General features: G+C 38.4%; 1 non-coding gene across 1 annotated transcript; it reads left to right on the forward strand.

Annotated features, from left to right (window-relative positions):
- The first annotated feature begins 601 nt into the window (after positions 1 to 601).
- Positions 602 to 708, forward strand: LOC127109477 (small nucleolar RNA R71). The gene has a single exon (XR_007796756.1). It is a non-coding gene; the product is annotated as a small nucleolar RNA R71 (small nucleolar RNA).
- The last annotated feature ends 12,490 nt before the right edge of the window (positions 709 to 13,198 follow it).

The following is a 13,198-nucleotide window of genomic DNA, read 5'->3' on the forward strand; positions in this document are numbered from 1 at the left end:
TGGGGTTTAACAGTGATAAAATTTTCCATAATTTTCTCAAGGCTCGGCTTTGGTGGCACAGGTTGCATAGGTTGATTTGGTCTTGGGGCTTGGTAACCTGGTTCTCTCGGAGGTGCAGTATTTTGGATAGGGTTATTGTTCTTATAGGAGAAGTTCGGGTGATTCCTCCATCCAGGGTTGTACGTATTCGAATATGGGTTCCCTTGGGCGTAGTTCACTTCGTTAGAGTTGGTTTCGTTTAAGAGACTGCATTCTGCAGATTGGTGTCCTTTGGTACCACATATCTCACAATCCGACGAAACTGTAGCTGCAGTATTCGGGTTTATACACATATGCTCAACCTTGAGGGATAACCCGTCCATTTTAGCTTGCATCATGTCTATAGAGATTAACTCATGTACTCCTCCTTGGGCTTCCTTCTTCTCAACTGTCGCTCGTTCAACTCCCCGTGATTGATGGTTTTGAGCCATATCTTCGATGAGGGCACTAGCTTCAGGATAAGGTTTGTTCATCAGTGCGCCACCTGCGGCAGCGTCGATGGTCATCTTAGTGTTATAGTGAAGTCCATTATAGAAGGTCGGAATGATTTAACCAATTTTCTAGACCATGATGTGGGCATGCTCTTAACAGCTCTTTATATCTCTCCCAAGCTTCGAACAGCGATTCTCCTTGGTTCTTGATAAATATGGTTATTTGGTTTCGAAGAACGGTGGTCTTACTTGGGGGAAAGTATCTGGCAAGGAATACTTTTCTAAGGTTTTCCCAAGTTGTTATGGAATTGGGTGGAAGGGAATCTAATCATGATAGGGCTTTATCTCTGAGGGAATAATCTTAAACGGATTGCCTCAGGAGAAACTCCATTGGTTTTAAATGTGTCTGCTAATTGGAGAAAGATTTTTAAATGTTGGTTTGGGTTCTCAGTAGCAAGACCTGCGAATTGTCTCTGTTGCACTAGTTGCAACAGGGAGGGTTTAAGTTCGAAATTATTTGTTGGGATGGTTGGGTTTACTATACTAGAACTAGGTTCTTCGTTGGATGGTTGGGAGAAATCTTTAAGAGGTCATTGGTTTTGATCTTCTACCATAGCTCTCCTAATTCTATGGAAAAATAAATGTGCGCGAGCGTAACGTTCAGGTTCCGCCAGAGGATCTACTAAGCTTCCGGTGCTACGAGTCCTTCGCATTGACCGACAGGTAATAACCTAAGTCTAAACAATATAACAACAGCGTACGAAATTTGACGAAATTGGTCCCCGACAACGGTGCCAAAAACTTGATGCGTGTTTTTCGCAAGTATACGAACGCGTCAGAGTAATATAAAAGATTGTCGAATCCACAGAGACCAAATGTCAATCTATCGTTATCTATTGTTACGATGTTTAACTAAGGTAATCGAAATAGGGTTTTTAAGAGTGCACAATGAAAAATAAAGTATTAAATTAAATTCAATTAATAAAGACAGGTTCGAATGTAATTCACATAATCAATAAATAATCCAAGTACTTGCTAATAGAATTACTTATGGACAGTGTTTCCTACTTTTAAAAGAACCAATTTAACAGGAACTGTCGCTTTCGCGTATTCAGAACCGTGTTGTACTCCCTAATCAAACCCTCTTATTGTCACTTATAAAAAGGCGCGCATTGCGCTAGAGTAGTAAACCTATTTTTAAGAAATATAGTATCTTGACCAAGTTGAAAATTATCTTGACCTGGATTTCTTGACCAAAAGAGGTTCTCACGAATCAGACTCTAAACTTATAAACGCGTCCGAAAATAGTTTTAAAATCACTTTTCTTGTTAAGTTAAATACTCCTAATGAACTAAACAATGCGCTTTCGCTGTATTTGAAATAGTTAAAAATAACTAAGTTTAAAAAGACGTTGGACGACTTTCGATCTTACCCAACGGGAATTAAGTGCGGGAAAACTTAAGTTGAAAGTCAAAATAGCCCTTAAGTGTTTCTACAAACAATTGTACGGATTATCGGTTCAATTACGATCCTAACATTCTAACCTTTATAGGTTTAGCTAGACATGGTAAAGTAAGAATGCATTTTAATTTAGATAAAAGTAGTGCGAGTGCGGAAAGTAAATAAAAGTAGTGCGAGTGCGGAAAATAAATAAAAGTAGTGCGAGTGCGGAAAATAAATAAAAGTAGTGCGAGTGCGGAAAATAAATAAAAGTAGTGCGGTGCAAGAAGTAAACAAAGTAAAGTGTGAGTGCGGGAAAGTAAATAAAAGTAGTGTGAGTGCGGGAAAGTAAACAAAGTAAAGGCAGTGTGGGAAAGTAAACAAAGTAAAGACAGTGCGGGAAAATAAAGTAGACAAAGGTAAAGCAATAAAACCTGCTCCAACCGGAGGGTCGAATAAAGTGCGTAACAAAAAATGAAAATGGCGGCAGGATTAAACTTCCTTCCAAAGTGCTCCAAACTCGATTACAGACTCTATTACACAGTGTGGCAACACTCCGATGTGAAGCGATTACCACTTTAGAATACTGATATATGCCTAGTTGTAACTAAGTTTGGATGCAGAAACAAATGAAATCAAGACCCTATTTATAGGAAAGAAAAATAATGGAAATGACAAGGATGCCCCTAAGTTTGAATTTGGGAGGGAAACATCTTTGTTCTTGTGTTGTCCGCCACAACATCATGGCGTCCGCCATAGGAGTAAATTGTGGTGCTCAAGTGGATATTGTGGGAGATATGGCAGTTGAGGAGAAGTTGAACTAGGACACGTCATGGGTGGACCCATGGTGCCGGCCACAAGGGGAGCCACAAGTGTAAAATGTTGTTTTTAGGCTTTTTAGCTTATTTTCGCTCCTTTTCTCGATCAGGGCTCCGATTAGACTGGAAACCTGAAAACAAAGAAAAACATAGTAATAACATAACAAAATAACAATAAAACAACTAAAATGCATACGAAATCAGTGTCGAAAATACGGTGAATTTCAGTGTCATCAGGGGGAAACGTGAAAAAGAATCCGCTGAGGAAAAATAAAGGAAGTAAATTACCTTTATCGGGTTTTGGGGAAATAGTAAAGTACTCAAAAATCGAGAAGAATGTTACCAGTTATTGGGTAATAGACTCTCAGGGGACCAAAATATCCATTTAGGTAGTAACTAGAAAGAAACGGTCAAAGAAAGACTCAACCCAATGAGGATATAACCCAATGGGAGTGGTTCCATCCAAATAATTAACTTGGGGAGGAAACTGAAGTAATGATCATCCGCGAGGAAATAACTCAGTGGGGAATGAGAAAGGTTAAACTCTTTCTGCGTAAGGGGGCTGACACTCTACCATTGAAGGAGGACAGACGCACCAAACCTGTATGGGATCAGAATGATGCAATAAAAAATGCATAATGAAATATCTGATGTATGAATATGTATGTATATCATTGATGATTATGCTGACAAAATAATCACAAAGGATACAAATATCACTAATTTGAATCATCGCTGCAACACTCGACTAATCTCAACAAGATGGAAACCATCAACTGGAGAAAAATGTTGGGGATAAATCATCTTGTTCTAAATAACTTAACCTGGATGGGGAGAAAGAGAGAAGATCTGCCGAGGATCTAAATTGTCAACTCTCCGAGGAATAAGAGATCTTCGATAACAGATGATAAACTCCACCAGGGAATACAAGAGGTAAAACTCTGCATGGGGATCTAAGCAAAATTAAGGAGGATGTTATGACCAAGATCGTTGCCATCTTCAAAAATCAATCAAATTCCTTTAGGAAATTGCGAAATAAACCAATTCCAAGGAAAAGATAACTGGATCCGATAAATTGCCGAAGTTATGCAACACAAATACGCTACTGGAAACCAAATAAAGGTCTCGGATCTCCGAAGTCACAAACTGGAGTATATCAAAAGGAGTACCGCAATTGTGGGATAGGGGTCGATCATCGGCTCAACTCTACTAAGGATGATAAATTACTCGGGAAGAAACTCATCAACCAAGTTGGGGATGAATGAAGAACTGTTGGGGAAGACCAATAAGGCTTCGCACTTCAAGACTTACTTGTCCTCAAATTGTTGTTGATATTCCTTGCTGAAATCGATTATTCTTAAAGTGATTGCTTTTATTATTTTTTAAGAAAAATAATTTTTATTCATTAACTTATTTCAAAATTATCATCATAAAAATTCATTTTTATTTTGGTGAAATAAATAAGAGTAGAAACAATTGGATAAAAAAACTCAACTTTATTTAATAGAATGGTAGTCTGTAAATGACAAGACTCCATAGATCTTTACAAAAGTTGAAAAATGGTAATTTATATGGAAAAGGGATACATTGAATACAATGACCATTACTTCTCCTACCAACTTCAATATCTATTATGCTCTTGGCTTCGGTTGAGAATAATGTATCAGAACCAGATGACCTGCTCAAAACTCTCTCCATGACTAGGATCAACCGAATGCAGTTACTTGCCATAATCCCTAATTTTTGCATAGATTTCCCCAAGGTGGGGTACTCAATCTACCGGGATGAATTTTCTGTTTTACGTCTCTAACTTTTTCCTGGATCACCCTTTCGGGTTTTCAATCCACCGAGATGCTTATTTTTTCCTAAGCCACCCTCTCAATTTTTCAACTTAGCGAGTTGTTCTTTACTTTTTTAGGCGAAGTATTTCTTGATTGCATCGGCATTCACAGGACGAGTGAACTCTTCACCATCCATAGTTGTAAGAATCAAAGCACAACCTGAAAAGGCTCTCTTAACAACATATAGACCTTCATAATTAGGAGTCCATTTGCCCCTAGTATCTGGTTTGAAAGATAAAATCTTCTTGAGCACAAGGTCACCTTCTCTGAACACTCGAGGCCTGACCTTCTTATCAAAAGCTTTCTTCATTCTTTGCTGATATAACTGGCCATGACACATGGCAGTCAACCTCTTTTCTTTAATCAAATTCAACTGATCATATCTGTTTTGGCACCATTAAGCTTCTGTCAACTTGGCTTCCATCAAGATACGCAATGATGGGATCTCAACCTATACTGAGAGCACAACTTCCATGCCATAAATAAAAGAGAAAGGGGTTTCCCCTGTTGAGTGCGGATGGATGTACGGTACCCATGAAAAGCAAATGGGAGCATCTCATGCCAATCTTTATATGTTACGACCATCTTATGAATGATCTTCTTGATGTTCTTATTTGCAGCTTCAACAACCCCATTCATCTTAGGCCTGTAGGAGAAGAATTAGGATGTGTAATCTTGAAATCTTTGCAGAGAGCTTCCACCATATTGTTATTTAAGTTAGATCCATTATCAGTAATGATCTTACTCGGCACACCATAACGACATATAATCTGATTCTTGATAAACCTTACAATAACTTGCTTGGTCACATTTGCATATGATGTCGCTTCAACCCACTATGTGAAGTAATCAATAGCTAGCAGAATGAAACGATGTTCGTTCGAAGCTTTGGTCTCAATCATTCCAATCATATCAATTCCCCACATGGAGAAGGACCATGGAGAGGAAATGACATTCAACAGTGTCGGAGGAACATGAATCTTGTCTGCATTAATTTGACACTTGTGACATTTCTTCACAAATTTGCAATAGTCTGATTCCATTGTCAGCCAATAGTAACCTGCTCTGAATATCTTCTTTGCCATAGCATGTCCATTGGTATGAGTACCAAAGGAACCTTCATGGACTTCAGTCATCAATAAGTTTGCTTCGTGACTATCTTTAAGACCCCACTTTTTACCCTAAGATCCCTCATGCTATCTCATCACATGCATTGGCATTGGGATCACAACTTGGTATCCTCCTTCCCCCTTATTCATTGAGTTTGCATTATGAGATATCACCAAGTATCATGTGATTGTACCATACCTTGTATTCTATCATTTTACTAACCAAAATACCAAAAATATGTCTTTGTATGCACTAACTCTTTTGTAGGTAGAGCATGTGCTCACCTTTGGTTCATCAAGTTCACATCTAGGGTTTAAGACCCTCAATGTAAGAGCTCAATCAACATTGGTTTACTATGGCTCTAAGCATCATATATGAATCCCCATGATCTTTACATGTTATTTTGATCAAGAAATCATCAAGAGTTTGGAATTGGTTTGCCTTGGAAACCCTAATTCATCTAGGTATCTTGTGTAACTTCTCCAACAAGATTCTTTAATAATTGATCAAATATTTTAAGGGATACTTCAAATTTCATCATCTTATGCATATATGATCCTCCATGAGTCCCAAAAGTTAAGAGAATTGCATGTTAGCAAGTTGGTTAATGGTGGTTGACCAGAGGAATTCATCTGATCAAAACTAGGGTTCCCTAGACCCTATCTCCTACAATTTTTATCATATGAAAATGATTCCAAGATAAAAGTTACCCTAAGCGACATTCCAAAAAAATTTGATGTTGAGTTCTAGAACTAATTTTGCTTGGAAAGTCATTTTTTATGGTGAAAGATTATAGGTCATTTTGTCTAAACCCTAATTTGGAGGTCAACTTCCCAAGGCCATAACTTGCTCAATTTTTATGATATGAAATATTTCCAAGTTGCACAATCAAATTCAAGATGTATAATTCATATTTGATGTTTGGAAGAAGATATAATTCAACCTTTATGAACATGTGATATGAGGATACATTATAGGTCATTTTGGACCAATGCCATTGAATAAGTGATTTTCCTCAACTTCAAAAATGTATAAATCCTTCATATTAAATCCAAATGAGGTCAAATTTGTAACCATTTTTAAGTATTTTGAGAGAGATACAACTTTGATGAAGGAACCTTTCTAATTTGAAGCTCACATAAAAAGTTAGCCAAGGTGGAATAAGTGAACATATGGCTTGACACTTAGAAATTTTTTTGACATGTTTGATTTTCCCAACTTCCACCTAAAAATTCATCATGATCCAAGATTCAAATGAAAACGTGTCCAACATGAAAGTTGGTCCTCTTGATCTTACCTTTCCAAAAAGTCCAATTTCATCAATTTTGGACAAGATTTGAATGGGTTGCGTATGGCATGAACATTTCATCATCGTTTGGCAAGATTGAACTTCAAACTCCCACACACCAATGTGTAACACCTCAAAATTTGCCCTCCTCTTCTTGGGACTAGTTTAGCATATTGCATTACATATTTAGGGCATTAGGCACTGCATATTGCATATCATGTGATAATAAGAAAGTCATCCTCTAAGGTCTTGTCAGAGATGGAGAAGTTGTATAGTTCAAGCCTGGGGGTCTTATTGAATTGATCACCAACCATCTGAGGGTTTTTGCTTCAATTGGGGTTTTCTTGGTTCTTCAAGGAGGTTAAGCATTATCTTGATTGCAAGGGTATATCATCATCATCATCATGGTTATGTCATCCTCAAGGGGTTCATTATTCATGCTTAGATTCCTCTGGATTAGGGTTTTGACCTCTGGTCAACCCTAATCAGTGCCAGTCTGCCAGCCAGGGATTCTCAAGGAGATGAGGTATTCTATTGGAATGAGGATCACATGATCATTCTTTTGAGCTTATATGAGCCAAGGTTCATTTTGAAGCAAGTTGGCCAAGTGTAAGAGGCTCAAAGTCCACAGTGCATTTTCAAGTCATCTGGGGCCCATAAAAGTCAACTAAAAGTCAACTGAGGGCTATGAGGGAGAGAAATGGTTTGAGACACTTCATTCATGTCCCAAAGAGGCTTATTCATCATTACAAACACTTATCTTGAAGAATTTGAGGTCAGATCAAAGGTTTCCAAAAATGGAAAGTGACCTATAATTGAAAGTTTCCAAAAATGGAAAGATTTTGGTCCAAATTCAACTTGATTTTACATCATCAAAGAAGCTTCAAATGAATTTTTGACCAACATGAAAGTTTAAGATCTCTCTCTCCATTTCCAAAAAGTCCAAGATCATGAATTTATGATGAATGGTTGAGGAGATATGAGCAAACGATCACCAAGTGTGCATGAGACTTCAAAGTGCCATAACTTTTGACTCAAAACTCCAAATGAAGCCACTCTTTTTGAAAAATGCATGTCATGACCTATATTTTCCAAATCAAGCATTGCATTGCATGAAAAAAGTCCAAATGATCAAATGTCCATTCAAGTGCATTTTGGAGGGAAAGTTGAAAATTCAAATTTGGTGAATCACATGAGTAAATTGCCAATTCCATTGAGTTTATGAGATGATTTTAAGTGGCTTGGGATATTTGCATGGCATTGTTCACGTAGGAATTGTGCATGCATGCTCATTTTCGATTTTTTGCATTCCATTCCAATTATTGTTAATTTTCATTAACCATTACAAATTAGGATTAGCATGGTAATTAACATGGCATATAAATAGTAAATCATAACAGAATTTTCAGTTTACACAAGTTCTAGATTTAGAATCTCTCTTCCCTTCAAAATTCTCTCTCATTGAAATTCAAAATTTCTTCACACAAGACATCAATTTCTCTGCATATTCTGGTTCAACGTGTATCATTGAGTAGGATTTGAGCTCTGGTTTGAAGAATTTCATCAAGATTTGTGCACATTCAACACATGAACATGTTAATGGAAAGTTCAAGTTAAGCAAGATCCAAGCACTTTCAATCATCAATTCTCATTCAAAGCTTCAGTAGAAGTGCAAGGGAGAAGAATCAGAGCTTTTGGAGGCTTGAATCCACTATTTTTGTTCACTGCACAACAGGTTGGTGAAAATTCGAACCTCATAATTCTTGATTCTATTGCCATGATCTTGTAGATCTTTCACCACTGAGAATTCTGATATAAATTTTGTGGAATTTGGATGAAAATTGAGTGAGATATGATGATTTTAAGTTTAGATCTAGAAACTTATTTCGTTCGATTCAGAAAATCCATGGAGATTTAGGCTTAGATAATACGATATTTGAAATCCTCGCGACGAGACCTTTCCAACGGTATATAATTTGCTAAATTCTGCATTCGGTGACGGTGGCGCTCTGCCGGAGAAGACGGTGGAAACCACCGTCCGCCACCGCCTGTTATAAGGCTAGGGTTTACTTCCAAAACGACGTCGTTTTGGTCCCATAGCGCCAGCGCTTCCGTCCTCACTTCGATTCCTGGTTCCAGCGTTTTTTCAAATTTTGTTAAACATTTCTATTTCCCTCCATTTCATCATGTGATTTCTTCATTATTCATAATATTTTCATGCAACTTGTAAAATTCATAACAAATTGAAAATTAATCCAAATTTAGTGCCATTTTTTTTCGCATATTCATATGGATGTCTACTATTTTATGATGTGATTTTCCTGATTTTATAATTTCTATATTTTGGATGGTGAATTGTTCTTTGGACATGTATGCAAATGTGACATGCTTCATTCATTCTATTGTGAAATGCTCATACATTGGCCAATTGATTTGAAATTTGGTATGCTGATTCCCAACATGTTGCATGATTTTTGAGGCTTGGTTGTGCATTTTTATCATTTTTCATTTCTGTTTTAGACACATGATTGTATGGTGTGACAATGTGTGTCACACAATTTGATGTCATATTTGTGCATTTTCATTTCTAGGTCAATTGAGTTCTGTTGATTCTAATTTTTGGTATGATGATTGTGTTTGACATGTTGTGTGCACATAAAAATTTCCATGATTGTTTGATTCATTTATGTTTTAATATGGAATTCTCATTCTTGATGACCAATTGTGTGCTTTGTAATTGCCTTTGCCATATCTTGCTCATGTAATGACTTTGCTTAATGCTTTAGACTTGGTCCTTTTTAGGACATGTTCTCACTTGAATAAATGAGCTTCATGTTGAATATTGGTTGTTGTTTTGACTTTTTACTTTGCCTTTGACCCTAGCCTTGGTGCTAGTGGTTTGTACTCATCTTTTGAGTTTTGCATTTCAGGTTCAAGCTTATAGTCCTAATGGTTGATGCAATCTCATGACTTGAGATGCAAATTTGCTTTATCCACTAACCTTTATTGTGTTGTAGGTTCCTTGGTGATGAATTCACTTGAGTTGATTGACTTACATTATGCATATTGGTTGTAACACTATTGACTGTTTCTTGGATTTGTCTGAATGTGAATATTGACTTGTTTGACTTTCTTACAGGTGCTTTAGCCGCTTTAACTCATTGCTTGAGTTGCTTTACTTGTGGTTGGCATACCACCTAGGTAACCATTCTAACTCCATGTAGTCTGGAAGCCCTGTCGTTTCTGTTTGGCAGGCATTTGGTTGAAGTCCTCCTTAAGAGGCAATGTCTGTGATTGTTTACTTTTGTGCCATGTACTTCAAGTCCTCCTAAGTGAAGAGGCAATTGGAAGATAGAAGGGGCTAGTAGCCAGTCCCCTGCTAATCGTTTGAGTCGTCCATTATGCTCGCACTACATGCTGATGCTCTTGGACACGTCCCCCAGATCTTGTACGGCGTCAGTCAAGTGGAGCAGGGTCCCTCATTCTGGACACCCATGTTTTCATTGATTTGAAGCTCACCCAGGCCCGGGTTAAGAGCTATGAGGTCCAACCATCATTACCTTTCATCTGCTCACCCTGACGGTCAATGTCAGTGGTTAAGAGCCTCAGACACCTTTTCCAGTGTTGGCTTGTTTGTCGAGGTTGATATGACCCCTTGACTAAAGCCCAGCCTTGTATGAGCCACTTGTTTGCATATAGCGTGTGATACCTGTTCACCTGTGTTGCTTACTTGCTGTGTGATTGACTTGCTTCCTGTGCGAGTTAGGTTTTGATTCAGATACCTCAACCTAGGACTATTGTGGATTGCATGACAACTATTAGGCTCGAGTCAGTCTCCCTTTTAGTTTGTTATTCCCCGGTCTCTAGTTAGGAGAAAGTTTCTCCCCTGTTAAGGGGAACTACGTTGCCCTGATCCTCATACCAGATGAGGTACGTAGGCAGGAGATCGTGCGAGATCTCTCCGGGCAACCTTTTTTTCTTTTTGTGTGTGTTTGCTTGACAGCTATTAGGCTCGAGTTCTAGACTCCATATTCGCTTGTCTGGTTTGATAACTTTTTTATGTGTGTTAGGAGTCGGATGTAAGACCAGCGATTGGCATTCCGTTTCCTTTTTGTGTGTGTTTGGAGTCTGATGTAAGCCCAGCGATTGGCATTCGGTTTCCCATTTGTGTTGGTTTTTTGGAGTCTGATATAAGCCCAGCGATTGGCATTCGGTTCCCTGTTTGTGTTTCCTTTGTTCAGAGTCGGACGTAAGACCAGCCATTGGCAGTCCATTTCCTGTTGTATGTTTGATTTGGCGTTTCAGCGTCTTTGTGTTGTGTTTTGTTTTGGTGTGCGTTAGCCGAACTACGGTAGCTCTGATTCTCATTCCAGATGAGATACGTAGGCATAGGATGCAATATCCTAGCGAGCCCGTTTCCCCATTTCCCCGAATTACGTCGACTCTGATGTTTGTTTCTGATAAACTACGTAGGCCCAGGATGCGACATCCTGCCGAGTTCGCTTTCTCCGTCTTCTTCCATCTGTGTTTTATTCCAGTGTGCGTGCATTCTTTGAGCAGTTATTCAGCAACCTTATCCTATTCTCTTGAGCGTGGATCCCGTCAAGTACGACGGACGCGAGGGGTGCTAATACCTTCCCCTTGCGTAACCGACTCCCGATCCTTGCAATCTCCGGTCGTAAGACCATTTCCTTTCCAGGTTTACTTCGAGCGTTTCCTTTCCCTCCTTTGGGATAAATAACGCACGGTGGCGGCTCTGTTTGTTTGTTTTTTTCCTGCCGGTTGTTTTTCGCGGATGCGACACAATGCATGACATTCCAACATGATCTCAGACTTGTTTGTATTCAATTATGGACCAAATGAAATGATTTCATGGTACTGTACACGCCCATGCACCCATGCATCACTCGTTGCTATTTTTGGATTCCATGTTCAAGTGTGCAAATATCAAATCAATTGGCTATAAATAGAGACCTCTAGGTTCAGAACTGAGGACCCTGCACACCAGCTTTGATCCCAAGCATTCAAACCCTCCCATTCCAAAGGATAATCTTGATAATTTCAATTTGGAAATTGAGTTTGAATCTCATTGTTTTGAGATTCAAATCTCCAAGGATCCAAAGCCTTTTGATCATTCTATTCTACTCCTTCAAGCATCTTGAGCAAGATCAAGCATAAGCAAGAGCAAGAACCATGGAATTCAGACCTACATTGAAGTTTTTTTCCAGAAATTTTCATATCTTGGATTCTCACTCAATTCTCCATAATTCTCTTGGATCTTTGATTGTCTGAAGTCCTACCAATGTAGGCAACAAGATTGAGTTGCTTTTAGGTCAAATCGAAGCAAATCGGATCGTGCACCTCAAATTTCAACTCCTTGTATCTCTCAATATACTTGGAGTTAGGATAAATTGAGGCCAGAATTGAGCTCAGTGCCATTTTTATTTTAAAATCATGTCTTTCTTTTTAATTTTGGTGATGGTTGTGGTTGAACCAGTCCGGTGAGGCTCACCAAAGAAGGAGACCGGAGCTTTGGCTTTGGTGGTGAGTTGGCAGTCATCAGAACCACAGGATCCATTTGATTTAATCTAATCTCGTGTGTTGGTTTGGATTACAGTTTGTATGGCGCACTGACTCAAGACCATGGTGGAAAGCCCACTGAGAGCCACTTGATGTAAGAACAAAAATTGTTCTACAACAGATTCCTTGATTTTGATGATAACAAAGGATGAAACCAAAAATGGCACCCTAACGAAAAGTTTCTAAGTGTGCAGGGTTCTAAGGAAAGAAGGAAGAAATCATCAGATACATAATTATATCAGATACAAATTATCAGAAGACCAGAAGCATCTGAAGTAGAAACATGTTCAAGAAAGTCTAACTCTGAGCAAAACAACAAAATATCAGAAGCATCTGAACAAGAAGTACGCTCTAGAAGTTCTGATTCTGAACAACAGTATGTCAAACTTCAGAAGCTCTTGGCGCTATCTGAAGAAATCATCAGAAGCTAGATAGAAGACTCCAAGATTCTCAGATACACGAAGACTCTGATCATGGAATTGCTAATTATGAAAGAGTAACGTTAAAGTCAAGTAAAGGTTTGCAAATGGATTTCCTAATACAAAAAGAGACGTTAATCTCCAATTTCAATAAAGAAGATACTATATGTGGTAAGTAGTCATTTCAAGGAGAGAAAGTTATCCTGCAGAAGCTATTTAAGTGATGGCGTAA

This window comes from Lathyrus oleraceus, chromosome 7 (genome assembly GCF_024323335.1).
Source record: "Lathyrus oleraceus cultivar Zhongwan6 chromosome 7, CAAS_Psat_ZW6_1.0, whole genome shotgun sequence".
NCBI classification, from domain to species: domain Eukaryota; kingdom Viridiplantae; phylum Streptophyta; class Magnoliopsida; order Fabales; family Fabaceae; genus Lathyrus; species Lathyrus oleraceus.